This window comes from Anser anser, assembly GCF_964211835.1.
Source record: "Anser anser genome assembly, contig: HAP1_SCAFFOLD_403, whole genome shotgun sequence".
NCBI classification, from domain to species: domain Eukaryota; kingdom Metazoa; phylum Chordata; class Aves; order Anseriformes; family Anatidae; genus Anser; species Anser anser.
In genome coordinates, this window is record NW_028153788.1 from 4,558 (window position 1) to 24,383 (window position 19,826).

At 40.8% G+C, this 19,826-nt stretch overlaps 1 long non-coding RNA gene across 22 annotated transcripts in view; it reads right to left on the reverse strand.

Annotated features, from left to right (window-relative positions):
* Window positions 1-19,826, reverse strand: part of LOC310891460 — a 68,984-nt gene that overhangs the window by 4,547 nt on the left and 44,611 nt on the right. For 11 of the 22 annotated variants that reach the window (XR_014577585.1, XR_014577586.1, XR_014577587.1 and 8 more), the window contains 2 exons: window positions 14,008-14,061; window positions 1,982-13,409 (listed from right to left, as the gene is read on the reverse strand). This is a non-coding gene — a long non-coding RNA (uncharacterized lncRNA). The other 11 variants (XR_014577591.1, XR_014577597.1, XR_014577601.1 and 8 more) reach the window with 7 other exon arrangements.

Below are 19,826 nucleotides of genomic sequence, written 5' to 3' on the forward strand. Positions count from 1 at the left end.
CTGGTGGTACTGTGAAGCCTTTGTGGGTGTAGGAGCATCATGAAAGATCTGGATGGACCTGGGATGGTCTTTTCTATCCAACAGTGAGTATAGTTTGCTCATGTAGGTCTTGGAGGAAACAGTTACCTGAATGGCCTGATCCCTCCTGTAAAACTCATCATGTCATGTGAGTTTACCCTGCTGCATTTGCCACATAATAACAAAGTATTTAGCTATTTCTCCCCACAATGTCACAACACCAGACAATCTGTGTTTTGTCTACAGCAAAGTAAGAGTTAATCACCCAGTAGAAACAGGGAGAGAAAGAGAGAAAGTGAGCCAGAAGGAGACATAAGGAAGCTGCAAGCTGCAGCAGTTACGTCATTCAATTCCCAGCTTCAAATACGCCCTTTGAAGTGGAACAGGTTTTTTATGTTAAAATAAACAGCTTTTCAGTATGCATCATTGTTTATGGTTGCAAAAATGACTCCACTTGAACTCTAAACTGGATATTCAGTATCAAAAAAAATACTGGAAAATTTATGTGCAGACCCCCAACATTCCTACAGCTCCCATGCAGCATTCAACACTTATTAGCGGCAGCAGTAGCATTACAGTAACAGCTGACAGTGTTTTGCAGGCATAGTTCAGAAACTTTATCTTGATCCCCACAAACCATGGGATCAATGGTATAACTCCACAACTAACAAGCCTGACTTAACTACGGAAAAAAAATCAATGTACTATCTTTGTGAACTTTACTTGTCAACAAGATCTTTAAGAACCACAGAAGAGAACATGCCATTGTGAACAAATAAATGCTGCGGCTGCCAAGCTGAATTTCAAAGCAGTCACCATTCTTCTGCCTCCTACACCTCACGTAATTAGACTATAAATACAAAGCAGAAGTGCAAATAACTTTCTCATCAGAGAGTAAATCTGCAAAAGTTCCATACTTGAGATACCTGAAGAGGTTTGGCAACTTCACAAATCAAATCCACATAATCTATTATTTTGTTAAAAACAGAAAATTGAACAATAGGAGGCATGTCTAACAGACCTCTCAAAATGATGGTAATGTCCACAGGGAACAATGGGAAGACTTCACTGTTCTTTTTCTCCTATGTAGATCTTGCTTCAGTACTTAAAGGGTTCACCCTTGTTGCCTATGAGATCTCCAGGACTCTGTAGGATTTGTTAAATCTATGCCAGAATTGCTGAAGTTTTATCTTCCAAACGAGAAATAAGAGATGTGTGTACTGTATATTAACACATGATGAAGAGGATCACACCAAATGCCTGCTGTGTATTTGTGTTTCTGTAAGCAACAGATATAAATTACGGTTTGCAAACTTTGTGCAATACCAAGCCCTAAGTCCAAGAAGTATTGAACTGTACTGAAGCAGGCTAGGAAGCAGTTAACTTCAGCTAAATTATGTAATGGAATAAGCTGCATTTTCAAAAACAAAACCCCAAACAAGAGAAGCAATAAGAAAAAAAGAGAGGCTTACACATATTTCTTCAAAAATATCTCTATGAAAGGATAAAACACCAGATTTAGAATAAAATCTAAGGTAGGACTTCGAGGTACAGTAAAATGCAGTTCTGGTACTTGTTCCGGGAATACCATCAATTGGCTACAATCACTTTATCAAAGTGTTGTGATTAACAAAATAGAAAGCTGCACAGTGGTCAAGCAAGATGAAATGCTAGCAGTTTTCCAGACTGTGGGTTCAGGAAGATATCATTTGTCATGCTCAGCATTGCTATTGCAAAGCTGCTCTGAGATCAAAATCCTGATTGTAATCCATCAAACCAATAACCACAGCAAGTCAAATGGCTGAGCAATTGTGACGACAGAGCTGGCTGCAGGGATGCTGCTAGGAATTAATATGTGAAGCTGCTGTCAGCGTGTAGAAATCTCTGGATGAACGGGAAAACAGCATGATAGTGTGAGAAACACTCTGTAGCCAACAACTTAGGCTCAGGCGAGGATCTCAGTGAAGTAGTAATTTATTCGCGATTGCAATGGCGGGCGCCCCACAAGCAGGAGAGCGCACCTACTAGTTCCAAAAACACAGTTTATATACTTTTTGATGACAGGACCCTCCCCTGTTTCCCCACTGGAGTGGGTAATCCAGGTTCACAATCTATCTGATGCTTCACAGGCAATGCCTGGCCTTCAGTTTCTGGCCTGTTTTTGAGATGGTAATGTTTTCTCCCCTTATCTGGCTTGACTTAACATAGTGATTTTCACCTGATTGCTCTAAGGAGTCTGGTTGTCTGCATTTTAGGAGGTCACCTGCTGAGCTTTCTTATCACTGTAAGCATATCTCAATACCACATTCCTTCCTTCTATACAATGTAACACTGCAAAAACAACATTTCTATTCCCACAATTCCCCCCTTTTCTCTTTTTATAATTTGTTGATTTTTGCAAAATTTTTCTCTAAGATGTAATTTGGTAGATGTCTTCCTCTTCTTCACGTTCTTTGCTTTCCATTTCCTCTAATATCATCATCTTATCTGAGTAGGGTGGTGGATCCATGGTCATTTGTTTCAAAAGTGCAGTTTCAGTAAACCGCTGGACAAGTCCCCTTACACAGGGGATAATGCGACAACCAATGGCTGTCAAAACTCCTGCAACTACAATCAAGGATGTAAATATGGACACTACCATCCCTTTCCATTTACCAAACCAAGATTCCAACCATCCTGTGATGGAAGTGTCTGCTCCTGAGTTTTCTGCCAATTCATTGGCAAGGGTGGTAAGCCCTTGCAATGCTCTAGTTACTGTGCCATCCGGGGCAGTATTGTTAGGGATAAAAGTACAACAACGGTTGCCCAGCATCACGCACACACCACCTTTCTCCGCAAGAATCATATCTAATGCTATTCTGTTTTCCCAAGCCATTTTGCTGGTGGCATCTAGTTGTTCAGCGATTCCTCTTATCGCATCTCTTGTATAGTTTATGAATCTCTGCTGATTATAATAGATATAATTAATCCAATCCACATTTTTATTAATTGTTACCCACCAGAACAGTGACTCAAACCCTGTAGCAATTTGATTCCTGGCTTTACACCAGGAACTCCTCTAGGCACCCCAATAGAATCTATGTACGCTCTATCATCAAATGATACTCCTAAGCTTCTTTTACTTCTTCTGGGTATTTGTGATGTTTCTCTTTCAAATGCCAGGGTGAAGGGTATAGCTAATTGAACAAGTGCACAAGTGCCTCCCCAGTTAGATGGCAGGATGGACCGTAAGATCTTCCCTCCACAGTACCACCAGAGATCTGCCCTGGGGATCTCAAGTCTTGAATAGTTTCCCATCAAGTCCTCGGTAGCATTCAAGGTCCTCGTGCACAAGGCAAATTCTCCCAGATGCTGGGTAGCACTCACACCCTGCCGTGAGAGGCAAGCTGTATGGTTACCTATAGCTGTGGAGAATACAGGGGGAGCCCTGATATTGCTATCGTGCAAGGAAGGGAATAGCAAAGAGAGAGACTTACAGGCCTCATTTCCCCAGGCAGTCTTTTCTTGGTACAATGCAATCATACATCGCATTCCCTGGGAATCCTCGGTCCACCCCAATGGGCAGGGCACGATCTGGGCAATCGGTCATCCCGAGGCACAAGCATAGCAATTGCTATGGTTGAGACTCTGGACAGTATATTTGACCCATTCTATCCAGGCATTCACATCCCCATACCCTGTTTCAATCTCAAATGTTTGAACTGCCGCATTTCAAAGAGGGCCTCCTGTTTTCTCTCCTGTTTTCTCCTTGAGTTTCTCCCTTTCTCTGATGGAAATAGAGGATCGTTTCCATACAGCTATTCTCAATCTGGCTGTTGGGTCTCTACCAGTTATTTGTTCTCTCTGCTCAATTGTCGTTGGGCATTTAAATCTCCACAAGCTAACACCTCACAAGCATCAAACATGACAGATTGTGGTACATAACCCTCTGTCACATTCACCCATATTTTTATGGGGTATCCCGTCTTACTATTATCTGGTCATGCCTTTTCCAAGTTGCCAATTGACCAAGGCTTTCTCTGAGGCCTACAATCACTAAAAACAAAATTAATAATTGATTTTTCCCTGTCATTATTTTTAAACCTTAGGTTTCCAAATAATTATCAATACAAAGAATAAGATATACACTACTACCATAACAAACCCCCCTTGGGAACACTTCAATTCACTATAGGCCAGTCCTTTCTCTCAATCACAAGTCACACTCATTAGTTACCTGTGAAAATAAAAGGTTAGTTTACAATCGCAAGCTCTTATCCCGCTCAGAGTCCACTATGAGATTTTTCTCTTCGATTTCAGCTTTCAACAAGTCTTCTGTAGGAACAGCTTCCCAGGTACTAGGGTCGATGGATGCCTTCACTCGAGTATAGTGAGTCCAACCTTTTTCCGCAGTTCCTATGGCTGTTTCAGTGGTTAGTAGTACTTGGAAGTGTCCTTCCCATTCGGGCCGGAGTTGATCCTTTCCAGGTCTGAATCAGGACCCAATTTCCCACGGGTCCTGAGAAATGACAAAGAAGAGGACAACCCCAGAATACAGTTCTTAAGAAAACTCTCGTTTCGAATTGTGGTATCTCATCTCTTCTGCCCAGATAGGGTAATCCGAACAGCATCTCATATGGTGAAATTCCTATATCGTTTCTTGGTGCTGTTTGAACCTGGAGGAGTGCTAAAAGTAAACATTTTACCCAAGGAAGTTGGGTTTTTAACACTAATTTAGTTAATTGCTTCTTTAATGTCTGGTTCATTCGCTTTGCCTTCCCAGAAGAGGAGGGGTGCCAGGGGGTGTGAAAAGCCCACTCAATCTCTAAGGCCTGCATTAACCCTTGCAGTACTTGTGAAGTGAAATTATTTCCTTGATCTGAATCAATGTTTTCAGCTATCCCATATCTAGGGACTATTTGCTCCGGTGATACCTTAGCCACCGTGTTTGCAGTGGCAGATACAGAGGGGAAAGCTTACACCCATCCAGTCACGTGGTCAATTAGGACAAACAAGTACTTAAATCTCCCTCCTTTATGTAACTCAGTAAAGTCTACCTGTATACTTTGTAAAGGTCGAATCCCTGGCTCCCGTCCCCCTCTAGGTTAGTTACAAATGACCTTTTTATTTGCCTTTTGACATATGGTACATCCTCTGCATATTTGCTTCACTAAAGTGTATATTCCTACACAGACATACTTTCTTAGCACAACATCACACATTGCTTGCATCTCCCAATGACTCTCTTGATGTAAAACATCATATTTGCCTCATTGGTGCTTTATTCAGCATTTCTCTCCCATCAGGGAGTATCCATTTTCCCTCAGGCTTCGTGGCTCCTGATTCCTTAAAGAAATCTCTCTTAAAAACTTTTTAGTTCTTTCTTAGTTTTCAACAATTCCCTGAATCCTCTCTGGATTTATTCTCAGTTTTCCCTCAGACATTAGATGCCTTAAATACCTGACTTCTCTTTCTACGTATTGTAATTTATTTTTCAATACTCCCAAGCCCTGCTTTCCCAGAAAGTTGAATAGCTTGTTAGTAGCTTCCTTCACAACTGTTTTCTCCTGTCCTGACAATAAACGATCATACACATTTTGTAATAGAAATTCCTCCTTGGGAGGTTGGAATTGCTCCAAAATCTGTTCTAGAACTTTGCCCAAATTAATCGGAGGCCCTGTAAACCCCTGAGGTAAAACTGTCCATATGTATTGTTGCTTCCGCCCCCACTTCAGAGTCTTTCCAGTCAGAGGTGAATATATCTTTGCTCTCAGGGCCCGAGAGCACTCCATTAATACCACTGTTATTCCAGTCTACCAATTTACTATTTGAATGCCCAATTTCATCATCAAATCCCTTCCCAACAAGTTAGTCCCTGCCTTGGGTACATACAATAATTGCCTAGAGATCATTTTATCCCCTAGTCTCAGCTTGGTATCCCCCAAAGGTGGCACTGTTATCCCAGCCCCCATCTACCCCCATCACTTTCTAGGGTTTCATTAGTTAATTTAATCCCTGATACTTTACAGGCCAGTAATGACCTAGCTGCCCCTGTGTATTGTGTTTGATGGCAAGGTTTGGGGGGGGGCTGCAGTGGCAGCCCCCACGAGGAGAATCCAGAAACCTCCCCGTGGCAGATAAGGGACAATTTCATCCGGCCCCAGAGGGGCCCACCGCTGCCCAGAGCCAAGCCATGAGCAACACAGTCCGTGCCTCTGTGAGAGCACATCCACAAAAACGAACAAATAAAAACCTGCTGCTCAACAGCAGCTGGGAGAGTGAGGAGTGAGAAACCTCCCCGCAGACACCAAAGTCAGCACAGAAAGAGGGGGTGGAGGCGCTCCAGGTGCCGGAGCCGAAGCCCCCTGTGGCCTGTGGAGACGCCCCTGGTGGAGCAGGCTGCCCCCCCCCCATCCCCCCCCCTTCTCGATACTTGGGAACCTGACCAAACACCACAGCAAATATACCAAAACTTCTAGACTGTTACTTAGATAATGCCTACATCCTCTTTCCCTGCTCATTCAACTTTCCCAACTCATTCAAAAAAACAGCTCTGTCAAACATTACATACCCCACCTTTAACACCTTCAATAACCCTTTTTAACACTTCTTCTTATCTTTCTCCAGCCTGTACTTTCACCAAAGTCTCAGTCATTAGCCAACTTAATTCCATACCTTTCTCCCTCATCCCATTTTCCTTCTCTCCTCCTTCTTCCACTCCGGATATTCCTACCTGAAGTGGCCAGCCTGCCCACACTTAAAACATCCCATCAAAGCCTGTCTCTGCTAAGATTCAGGCCGCAACACGGGTAGCTTTCCTTGCCTGCCATTCCTTCATCTCTCTTCCTCTCTTTTCCATCCTGGCCCTGACTCCCCCTGAAGATTTTCTTCCTCTTTCTCCAGCCCTCTGCCTGACTACTTGCTACACTGTCAATACCATTAGTTTCACTCTCTGCTTTTCCTTCTCATCTCCCCTCTTGACACACACGTTCAGGGCCTCCCACAGGAGGGCCCCCCAGTGACTGTTCACTACATCCCCCCCACCTTCTGGAGCATTTTCTGTGCATCTTGCCAGGCTTCAATCACAAAATGAGCTTTCAAGAGCCCTTGGGATACCGGGTCCTCAGCATTCATCCCCAAGTACTTTCTCATTCTGACCCCAAGTCTCTCATGATTTCTGTGTTGCACACTATTATTCTTCCAGCCAGGATCAGCAAGTGGTTATTTCTGCCCTGCCGGTATTACCCCTGGTCCTGGAGGATGAGTTCTTTCCCATTTTTGTATAGCAGCTCTCCTCCTGATCATTCCCATTTCTTTCCCTGTAAACAACATATTTATATACATAATTCCCCCTCCCGAAGAGTATAAGTTAGGTCCTAGTAAACTCCTAACCTCTCTGCTGGTAAGGAGGGGGGGAAGTTCACTTAAGAGGATACACAGTTAGTGTTAGTACTGTTAGTATCAGGGAAGGCAAAATTCTCAGTACCTCTTCTACCTTGTTCTAATTCTTGCCAGAGCCTAGAGTACGCTCTTCTCTAGGGACAGTGTTAATTGCAGTCCCTGTCTCCTTTCCTGGAGTGACTGCTGCTGCCACCGGTGCAATATTAGGATTATAGGGAGCATAACTTGGCTCCTCCTCCAAAAAAAAAAAGGAATCTTATTGTTTACACATAAATTTCAAGCCTGAATTTTCATCAGGCCCGTATTTTGGCCAAAATACTGCTGTTTCCTTAATTGGTTCTTTTGTCCAGACTAATACACAATATTTAACCATATATTTTTTTTTTACCATCTCCTCCAATTTTGAGATTATTTTTCCAATTTCTTATAATTCTTCAGGAAGAACTTTCGGTAGGCACTCCCCCAGGGATATCTCCCTGTCCCCTGGAACTCATATTTCCCATTTTTCCTATTCTGGAAAATGGGGGTGTACTGCCAAGCACTTCCCCGTGCAAGGGCTACCGCACACCTATGAGTTTACCAGATTCCCTGGTGTACTTCCGAGCACTTCCCCGTGCAAGGATTACTGTACACCAAATTTCCCTGGTGTACTGCCAAGCACTTCCCCGTGCGAGGCTTACCGCACACCAAATTTCCCTGGTGTATTGCCAAGCACTTCCCTGTGCAAGGGCTTACCATACACCAAATTTCCCGAGACTCTTCCTTTCTCTCCCTTATCTCACGCTTCGTCCGTCTCCGGCCGCGCCCCTCGCGGAGTTACGGAACCGCGGATCAGGACTCCACACTCGCTCCGTACAAAAGTACGTCTCAATCACACATCACACAGAGTCTCACCCGACCCCCAAGGCAATACTTAATATTTCTTACCTTGGTCTGTGCACAGAGTTACCGGATCAATTCTTAAAACCCGGAGTGCCTACCTTCTTCCTTTCCCCACTACTTCACGGATCCTGCCTCTTTCATCAGTCTCTGGCCCTCTGTCAGCTCTCCGCAGAACCGCTACCGTCGATGCACAGGACCGCTGAAATCAGCGGGGCATGCCTTCCTGCTGCTGCGGCGGTGGGGCTCCCCGGTAGGTGACTGGATCCCGGGCGAGCCCCCAAATTGTGAGAAACACTCCGTAGCCAATAACTTAGGCTCAGGCGAGGATCTCAGTGAAGTAGTAATTTATTCGCGATTGCAATGGCGGGCGCCCCACAAGCAGGAGAGCGCACCTACTAGTTCCAAAAACACAGTTTATGTACTTTTTGATGACAGGACCCTCCCCTGTTTCCCCACTGGAGTGGGTAATCCAGGTTCACAATCTATCTGATGCTTCACAGGCAATGCCTGGCCTTCAGTTTCTGGCCTGTTTTTGAGATGGTAATGTTTTCTCCCCTTATCTGGCTTGACTTAACATAGTGATTTTTACCTGATTGCTCTAAGGAGTCTGGTTGTCTGCATTTTAGGAGGTCACCTGCTGAGCTTTCTTATCACTGTAAGCATATCTCAATACCACATTCCTTCCTTCTATACAATGTAACACTGCAAAAACAACATTTCTATTCCCACAATAGCTGCCAATAACAGTAATACTGGAATGATATCAAAAGAGATATTGAAAACAAACCCAATTGTGTCACTGATTTTTGAAGGATAAATATTTAGGCTTGCTGCTTGCACTTCAAACAAAAGGTGTGTAGAGCTCTGCACATCTCTTCACCTGGTATGGGCAGAACAACAAATTTCCATTCCCAGTCCATACAGAGCAATGTGAGCAATTTCCCCGTCTCTGCTCTGCCCCTACTGCTTTCACAGGAACTAGCCAGCGGCAGCTACACTCTCAAGGTGACGTTCAGGATGGGAGTGCCAGGCAGAAGAATCAGCCTGCTGGGCAGTTCAAACTAACTGAAAACTGCCTTTGCAGGTGGACAATAAGAATACCACTGTCATGCAAAATCGATTTTGCCTGGTGCCACTGGTAGCACCTGGGCTCCATCTTGCCTCCTAGACAGGGTGTGAGAGAACTACTTGAATCATCGTTGCAGAAGCCATCTGGCACTTTTGCCTCCATGAAAACAGGATCAGTGCAGCACTCACCATGATTCTGGGCAAACCCTGCTTAGCTTACCCCCACCTCAGAGAAGTCTTCAATGTGACAGGAATCCAGAAACAGTAATCCCCTCTTTAGTTCCTGCTTCCTCTTCCCTTTGTCATTTTCACGCTTCACCTCCTTTCCATGGTACTCTTGCTTTAGTGTACCTTTTTTTCCCCCCATCTAAATATAGCAGCTCTTCAGCCTTTTTGTCTCTGCTACAACCTTGGCTGCCTTTAATGGATCTTGCATGAAATTAGGCCTAGTTTCCATTCTAATCAACTTTAGTGACTTATGCTTTTAATTAGACCTTTAATATTCCTCCAGTTTGCATAGATGGTGCATTATAAAGAGCCCTTCCCAAGTGTCATTGAGGTTTCAACTAGAGAGGAAAAAACATTTCACAAATGGTATTTTAACAAATGGAAATATAAGCAATTTATCACAAGCCATTATGATTTTATTCTCTCCAGCTGGAGCAGCGGACATGTTAATACATTTTTCCAGTTGAAATAGCACCATGTGATTTATTATTCCATACGGAGTAGGGGTCCAACAAGTCCCCTGCTTGGACATAAACTCCGTGGGATTCTCAACATACTGTAAATTGCTGGATCTGAGTAACCCCTCTCCAAAACCACAGTGGGCCTCTGACTGCCTTGCATGCACAGATTTAACAGGTTAATTGAACAAATTAGGCTCATTTCAATAGCCCCTTTGTGTTCAAGATCTGACCCACAGAAGAGCTCTGGAAGTTTAAAGCACCAGATAAGTGGTAAGTATTACTGGGTCACATTTTGAGGTTCAGGATCAGTTGTTACTTAATGTTTATTCAGGCAAACTTCCACCGAAGTGGAGCACTGAACCAAAAACCCAGTAAGAACCTCCGAATTTCATCCATTATTAATCATGTGAAGTATCAATCAAATGTAATGTTCTCTGACATTTTTTTACTCTTACCTGATTAAATATCATTACAAATAAAAGGTATTCAACCCTTACTTAAAAAGTGTGATTTACTGCCAGCCAACCTGCTCATCTCTAGTGGAGTGAACTGGGAAGTTTCTGTGAGGGTTCTTGAAACAATCCTTCATTACAGTTACAATTACTGTCAGTTCTTGACTGTATTTAACAATAATTACCATGATCACTCCAGAAATGAACTCCGGAAGAAAACACATATCCTAAGAATATTAACTGTGTGTATACCAACAATGTTTTTAAGTTGTCACTGAGATCCTTTCCCATCATATCAGATATGGCACTGCCATTAAATATACTCAAGTGGTTTAAAGCAATGAGAGATTTCCTTGTATTAATATGAGTAGTTCTCTTATTATTTCCTATCTCCTTTACAATTTGTTTATGAAGGTATTTGTTTCCTACTTATCATTTGGAATTGATTGAATTTAGAGACAAGCAAGACACTAAAATTTTGAACCTAACTAAAACACTTAATCCCATGAAAATAATAAAGATAAATTCATGGAGCCACTGGCATTAGTGCCACCGGGATTTTACTCTGTGTGCTGGAAACCTGGCAGTTTGCTACACCAAGACTAAAGGTATGTTTGACAGCCTCATGGCTTTCAGAAATTATTTGCTTGGTAAGGTAAAGTATGCTACATACTCATTTCTAGATTTTAAAGATGCAAAGACCTGCTCCTGTCAGCTGAGGAAGTGACATTTCAGCCAGAAAAAGAGCACCTGAAGTTTTTAACGTCAGTGGTACAAGGTCAGGTCACAGGTCCATCTCTCAGTCACAATCAGTAACTGATGGTTAAGAAAGCACATGATGAGAGAGCAAGAGTGAGGTGCTTTTCCAAAAACAAACAAAAAAAAAAACAAACAAACAAACAAAAAAAACTTTTCAGTTTCCAGAAATTTTCAGCTTAGGCACCTTTTTTTCTGGTATAGTAGATATGATTATGAGCAAGATCTTAATGTTTCAGGGTTTGAACACAGGAAATGCCAAACCATACCTGAGTGTTTATACAGGTGACAACTCACAAAGTCCAAAAAGTTGACTGGGTCAAGGCCAGACTCCTATACCCCTTGCAGAACTGAAAAATTAAAGGTTGAGAGACAATGAGAAGACAGGCATGTTTTTCAATCTTGGCTGATTTTGCTCTGAGGTTGCCACAACATGAAAGACGGCAAACCTAGACTGTGTTACATTCTCACTGTTTACAAAAGACATCTTTACCCAAAGGTGTATTCTGGAGAAATACTGAGCCAAACTCTGGAGATCTTATTTCATTCGACTTCTGCAGATCTCAGAAGAACTTTAACAAGGTTTTACACAGGTATTATAATATTTCGGCCTATGGTAAATAAAATGTATGGGGAAAACATTCTCTGTCCAATCCATGGAAAGGAAATAACCCAGCTTCTTAGATCAAATCTAACCCCTTTGAAGGCAAGTGACTCTAATAGGGGATAAGTTGATCCCTAATTCTTGAACACACTAAATATTTAATAATTAATGAATAATAATCTGTTGCATTGGTTTTTTGGAATTCATATTTGAGGGACAAGAAGTTTGAGGCTCAGAATACTCTGCACACAAGAAAATACCTGTTTTTAAAACCACCAGTAAAATGAATCAGAAAAATTGTTGTTCTGAGTATGAGATAAATGAATGGGAGAAATGCTTTTCTATTTCAACCTAAAATATGGACAGACAAAAATAAAGAAAAAAATTACAACTATTACATATCCAAATTCCAGGGAAAAGCTGAATATATGAGTGTTTTTTTTTTCTCATATGCAAGGCAGAAATATTTCATAACAATTTGCTATACATATATAAAACATGGTATTCTCCCATTTTTCTTCCCCCTAAAATGAAACCCCAATATAGCAGAGGGAGTTCTAATCCAGTTCTGCTATTTATCCACTGAGAATGCTCCTTAGAAGAGACAGTATGCTGCAAACAAACAGTCCAACTTAAAAAGCCAAATGATGTAAATCAAATGCAGAGCAACTTTCAGCAGATTTCAATGAAAGCAACTTGTATCAGTATGAAGTTATTTCCATCTGCAAAATCCTTGTCCTGACAATCTTTTGTTTTGCTTTAACAAAAACAGGCACATTTGCCATTTGCACAAATGAGAGAATTTCCTGTCTGCTACATAGGAATTGAAACAAGAACTCACATATATGCACAACAGCTCTCCTATCTGAAACACTGTGAAAATACATCAAAATAACTCTGAGCATAGCCTAAACAGGCTCAGCACTGTCTACATCAAAATCATGATGTGAGCAGTCAAAACTGTGAGATTGCCTTCAGACCATAATACATTTCAAAAATAATTTGTTTACCTTTGATTTTGCTTTTTGAATCTTCACTGTGATTCACAGTACCACCACAAAAAATAAAAATGCTAGTTTAGAAAAATCAGAAGCAGTATTTTCACTTGATCATACGCTGCCAGGAGCTGGAACTTGAATAACGATACAATATACTGCAAAAGTCAAAATAAATTGCGAGAATGAATTGTGACAATTTCAGGAAAAAAATCAGCTGAACAACAACAACAAAGAAATGAGTATCCCCAAGCTAGGCATCCAAAAATAAATAATAATAAAATTCGGCAAATTAAAAAAACAGAAGATTTATACTGTTGTTATTATTCAAAGAATAATTATATTAAGAATCAGCTTTCTGTAAGAGCAAAAACTAACAGGAATAATGTTGCCTATAGTGTAGCATTACAAGTTGTGTCAGTATGAAAAGAGAACAATAACAGACTTGGAGAGATGGAAGGCAGAATGGGCTCCTGGAACAGGTCTGGTCTATCCTGGTATGTCTTTGTCCAGCATCACTGAGGGAAGTTGCTCAGCCTCTCTGGATACTCCAGCATTTCAAAGCCTGCAAAATTAGATGATCTTTTCTCATACCAGGCTTCCATTTTCCTTCCTGTATATTAAACTAATTTCCCCATGTCCAGTGGACAAGGACAACTTATCACTGTTCTCCTTAGAATGATTCTAATATTTTAATGTTTATCTTCACTCAGCTTTTTCTTTCCTGGACTAAAACGTTACCCTCCCCCACTTTATCTCATAAGCAGTATTTTTTAGCTTTCATTATCATCTCAGTTGCCACAGGCTCAGGTTCTCTACAGAGTTCTCACAAAATCTTGTGACTTGCTTTATATATGAATACCCATAAAAGTGCACCTACAAACGATACCACAACATTAAATAAATAAATTAACTTATCAATCAACAGCCTCATTGCCAAAAGATTCACGATCCCTCTACAACGTTTTATCTGTACTGCAGTATTTTTTCCAACCAGATTCGGGGTAGGAAATTTATTGATGTCTATTCTGTAATGCACCTTCCACACTTAAGACAACATACAAAAACCATGCACAGGATCAATAGCAGCTTTGAATTTTAAACATTTTAAAGTAACTGGAACATTTCATTTTCTCATAAAGGTGATGAAATTTGAAACAAACCTAAACGTTTTCTCCTCAGAGAGAAGCCCAGGGAGTAGCTCAAAATCATGGATGCTGAGGAAAGGAAAACAGATTAAAGATTTCCTCTTTGCAGATTCCCTGAATACAGTATCTTTCAGTCAATGCAGGAGAACGGTGCAAATTCTATGACTATTTCCAATCTATGTAAAATGGAACATAAATCTTTCTAACCTAAAAGTATAAAAAGAAAGTAAAAGGCAGAAAAGCTGCAGAGAAGTTTGTAACTGACCTGAGAACAAGGAATCAACTGTCGCTTTGAGAGCTATGAGAACATCTGAAGCTGGGAAAGGAGAACTTGTCAGAGCAATAGGTATGAGTAGGTCAATGCGAGGTTGGGGCCGTTCTCACAGGCAAATAAAGGTTACAAATACTTCTTGGTACTGTGAATTAGAGAGTGAAATTGGTATCCAGCTGCTAAAACCAGTAATCTGAAAGAACTGCTGTGCAAAGATGACCATGGACGTCGGCTGTCCTTTTAAATAAAGACATTGAGAAACTGAAGGAATTAAGTGGGTTCCAGTCATGGGGAAATATGACAGTGAAAGCAAAAGTTAGTTGCTTACAAACGCCCCAAGAAAAATGAGGACATGCAAACCATACAACAAAATAAAGTCTAGAGCTAGACATTATACATGTCATCTTGATTAAAAAACAGACACACCTTGTCTGGTAGCAAAATTGAATGGGGATGCAACATCGCCACAGAATCTCATAATAATGATTTTGACAAGTAGCATAGCGTAAGCATATATTCTCTATGCCTGTAAGCCCAAGCCAAGCCACAGGCCTGCATCTGTTTTAAAGGAGATCATTTGGAGATGCTGGACAGATAAGCAACCATAAAGGAGACAGATTTAAGAGACATTTGGGGACTGAATAAAACTAAGGGAAGTACTAGTAACCCTTCCTACTGGCCCTAAACGCACAGTTTTGAAGCAGCTGTGAAGAGATATCACATACACCAAGAAGAAAGTAAGCCAGTTTGAGCAAAACAAATTTGGCTGCTAACATAAGAAAATAAAAGCCCCAGCATGCTAGAGGAAAACAGTATAGAAACATAAATATGGCAAGTGAATAGGACAAGGAATAACAGCAGCAATGAGATGTGGTTATCACCTATGGAAAACTGAGCTTTCAATGCCTTTGCAGCAAGAAAATTATCCCAAAGGAAACAGGAAACTGTAGTTTGTAAACTCAGATACACAAAGATAAACTAAAATAAAAAGCAGTATGATTCAGGGCTGTATTTAGTCTGGCTGGAATGGAGTTAACTTTCTTCATAGCAGCCCATCCGGTGCTGTGTTTTGGGTTTATGGCTAGAAGAGTGCTGATAACACACCACTGTTTTGGCTATTGCTTGCAGTGTCAGGGCTCTCATTTTTCCACTCTGCCCCCACAGCAACTAGGCTGGAGGTGGGCAAGAGAATTGCAAAGAGACAAAGTTGGAACAGCTGACCCAAGCTGGCCAGAGGGATATTCCATGGCAAGTACCATCAAACTCTGCAGTAAAAACTGCAGTAGCAGAAGAAGGGTGGGGCTTCCAAGTTGGCTGCTGGTCAGAGACTGGCTGGGCATTGATCTGCCTGTGCGAGGTGGTGAGTGATTTCCTTTGATTTTTTTTTTCTTCCCATTCTTTCCTTCACCTGTTAAACTGTTTTTATCTTGATCCATGAGTTTTCATGATTTTGTTCTTCTTATTTTCTCTTTAGTATTTTATTTAACAGAGCTTTTTCTCAAAAATAAATAAATAAATAAAATAGTGTCTGTATTTACTCCAACTACCCAGACTTGCAACCATCACTATACGTAGAAGGGAACCTGCCTGGGTTTTTCCTCACCCGTTTCCAAGAATCCTTCAACATCCCATACTGCGCAATTTTAGGAGCATTTCACCTACACATATGCCTATTATAAAACTCTGAGAGATAAATCAGCAAAACAAATTATTCTCCAGTGGTGCATCTAGCTTCACATATTCTCCATAAAAACAATGAGTGCATCACTCGTATAGAAGGAAAATAAGGGAATCCACAAATATAGAAAGACTAATAAGATATCAAAAATATCTCGGCAATGTAGCTCATGTCCTTCACATGCAATCAATAAAGTTCTTTACGATGACCCAATTGAAGGAAAAACATTTATAACAAGAATAACACAGTATGACACGGTTGAGAGCCACCAGGGATTCTTTTAGTGCTGAAAAGGAAGAAATACAGTATTTATACTTTAAACAGATAAATATTTGGCAACAAAAAGGGGAAGAAAAAAGACAGAGTGGAAGATTTAAAGAAGAAGGGGGGGAAAGGTATCAAACAGTAATAAATCCTTTAAATAGTAGGAGACTGAGAAGTAATGCATGTTTTACTATTTTCCTTTTCTTTGAGAGCATATAACACTCTCAAAAGAAGAGAGTATATAATACTCTCAAATAAACCCTTGTGAAAATATTCAATATCTTACATTTCATTTCAGCAAATGTTTTCAGGCTGCTAATATAGGTCACATCCATTTGGCACCCTGGGCCAGCCTACAGCTGTTTGACTAACGCAGCAAACGGAGGCTGGTGTTCAGTTCTGCAGCACGTTAGAGAGCACATTTCACATTCAGATTGTAAATTGCCAGCTCCTGAAGAACAAACCAAGTTCTCCCATTTCTAGTACATTTAGCTAGCAGTTGGTTTCACTGGAGACCTGATATTTCTTCTCATATCCTCCAGCTAAAAATCCAGGAGTATATAACCTAATCTTAAAAAGCTTCTGTAACAGTTTTAATGATTTTTGTATCGTGTTAATGTCTGGGACTTATACTGATGGAACTCATTGCCAAAGGACACTATGTAGTATACAAGAGCATACTTTTACTGACTTAAAATATCTATATTGTATATAGATATATTCAGCCTCATCTACAGTTCTTTTAATTTACAGACTAGGTAAATACCTAAAAATAGTAAGATTTAAAAGTCCTGTAGCATGCAGAATTTCTTGGAATAGGGAGAAATCCTGGTATTACAATAGGCTCTGTCCAGAGCAATAGGAAAGTGTGTGCATTTACAACCCAGATGTGCTCTCTTCTGGCACATTAGATCTCAATTTCATTTCCAAGGAAGTTAAACTGCAGAGCTGAGCAGACTGCGTGCACCTGAGTCTTATCCCAATTTACCTTTTTTAAGCCCTTCATTATTTCTGCAGAACAGCAAAATCAAATATACAAGTGAAACCTAATACATCTATTCCTGAAACAAATTTTAATTCAACAGAATTAGTGACTGCCTTCTAAGTAGCCTAACGGACACATCTTAGAAATAATTTATACCTGTGTTAAATAAAGGGGTACATCGGCCTTGATATTCTTGTACCTTCCAGGGAAACGAGTCTGCTTGGTTTGTGATATCTGACATAGAGCAGGCACTATATTATCAATTTTATCAATTTATAACACAGTGGTGGAGCTTTTACTACTTTCCTTTACTTTCAAATGTTCCTCTCTCACCTGGATTGACTGGCAAGGTTACAGAGATTTTCTCCTTCAGTCTGGTTGAACTGTCAGCCAAATTACAGAAGCATTTTTCTAAAATAAATCTCTACTAAAAGGTAGCTTCTCTAGCAAAACTATGTTGTGCTTATGTCATCTCCCCTTCCATATCTCCATTTAAATATTAAACAATTATTGTCCATACATTTACCATAAGCCAGTAGCAATGAAAAAGATAACGTGGGAATCTTAGCTCACTGTTATTATATACTTTTAGATAAACATTGTCCGTTCCCTCAAATGTGTGCATAATACATAGAAAAACAGGACACGTTTAATAGTGAGATTGCCTCAGATAGAAAATATTTTTGAATACATGGATATGAAAACAGATTTGATTAGAAGAGGATGCAGGACCTGCTGGGCATTGGTCTGCCTCTTGGAGGTAGTGAGTGATTTCCCTTGCCAAGCTTGTTTTTTTTCCCCTCTTTACTTACTGAGCTGTTTTTATCTCAACCCACGAGTTTTCTTGATTTTGTTCTTATTTTCATCCCATATCCCCCTGGGGTGAAGGTGCACAAATGAGCAAGCAGCTGTGTGGCAGCTTGGCTGCTGGCGAGGTGAACAAACCACAGGAGCATGCGTGCTCATTTTTCCACCATGCCCAATGAAAGGGTGACAGGCAAGAGATCTAACCACATCTTCTCCCAGAGATCCTCTGTTAATCATCATTACCAATTCACGAACTCACAATAAGCTTGGTTTTGTCCAACCTGATTTCTTCTCCTCCTTGTTTAGAAGTTGAATTAAAGCGTAATTACTTGCATTATGCCACTTGTGACAGTATGAGCTGATTAGCTTGTAAAGCTCTGATTAGTTTGGGGCTATCTTAGTGGAAAACTATGAATTATAACGGAATATGCAGATACTCCTGGAGAGGTACTTATGACATAAACCAAATGAATTTTATATATTAAAAATACATAAATCAAAATGAGAATATTTTGTAATTGCAATCTACTACAGATAGAATTGATGTCACTGTGAATGATTATGCAAATTTTCTCATATCCCAACAACTCACATCATTTCATAACCAGACTATCTTTCTGTTTTCCAGTACAGTAACTTTGTTCTCACATAGGGTCACTCCTTCTGCATGCTCCAGCTCCTAGTGATGGAGTCTCTACATACCTGGCTGATAGGAGAACACCATAATGTTCGTAAACTCTTCAGCAGAACTGCTTACCAGTGGATTACTTTACAGCATGCACATCCTGCCTGTCAACACAGATCACACTCAAACAGAAAAGTTTTGTATTTCATAGCTGACTGCTCTGCTCATTGAACCACTGGTGCTCTCAGGCCAGGGCACAATGGGTGGGCTAAACACAGCTCAGTGCCTTTCTGAAAGTCCTTTTGGATAATGAGATTTCGGAACAGAAAACATAGTTGCAGCAAATGTTTTTAGTCCCTTTTCAGCAAGTGTTATACCCTATTGCAGTACTTTAATTTGTCTTTATGGCACATTGGTTTTACCTCTGTTGCAACACGGCTTGCAATGTGCAGGTAGAAAAAGCGCATCAACTTACTTTCAGGCCAACACCACGAAGCCACTCAAGGTTACTTTTAAGTGATTAAAAAATGTGATTAAATAAATAGTAGTTCAAAGTACTCCTTGGGCAAGAAAGACTACAATATTCTGGGAAATTTCCCAGTGAAAAATTACAAGGGAGGAATCAGCTTTGGAGGAAGTCATAGACTTGGCTGAAGTCTGCTGTTGAAAGGGCTGATATTGCTGCCTGTCCACTGCAGCAAAGAGCACCAAATCCCATACAAAAGGATTCAGGGCTGCTTATGCAGACAAAGCTCCCTTTGATGACAGAGTCAGGAGTACTTTCCTTGTTTCACCACAGCATAAACTACCCATTACTCAGTGCTCCTCAAATTCCTACCACATTCCTGCTTCAGGTATCAGGCTCAGATTCACAGGCTGCAGTTCACAGTAGTGTAAGACACTTGGTACTTCTTGTAGAAGTACGCGTTATTTCATGTGAATGTGAAATGACTTGACACCATGACTAATGCTAGTAGAACAAGAATACAAATACCTGAATGACTTGCTGCCCCACACTTCCCACAGCATAAACAAACTATGCACAGTGTAATGCCTTGGCACTGAAACTGCCATGGGGCAGGGGGGAGAAGGGAGAACATATGCACAAGGGAAAAGCAGGGTCTCCTCAATAAGCAAAATATTTTCCTATCATTCTTGAGATGAGTGAAAGTTTGTGTCACACCAGAGTCCAAATGGCTACGTA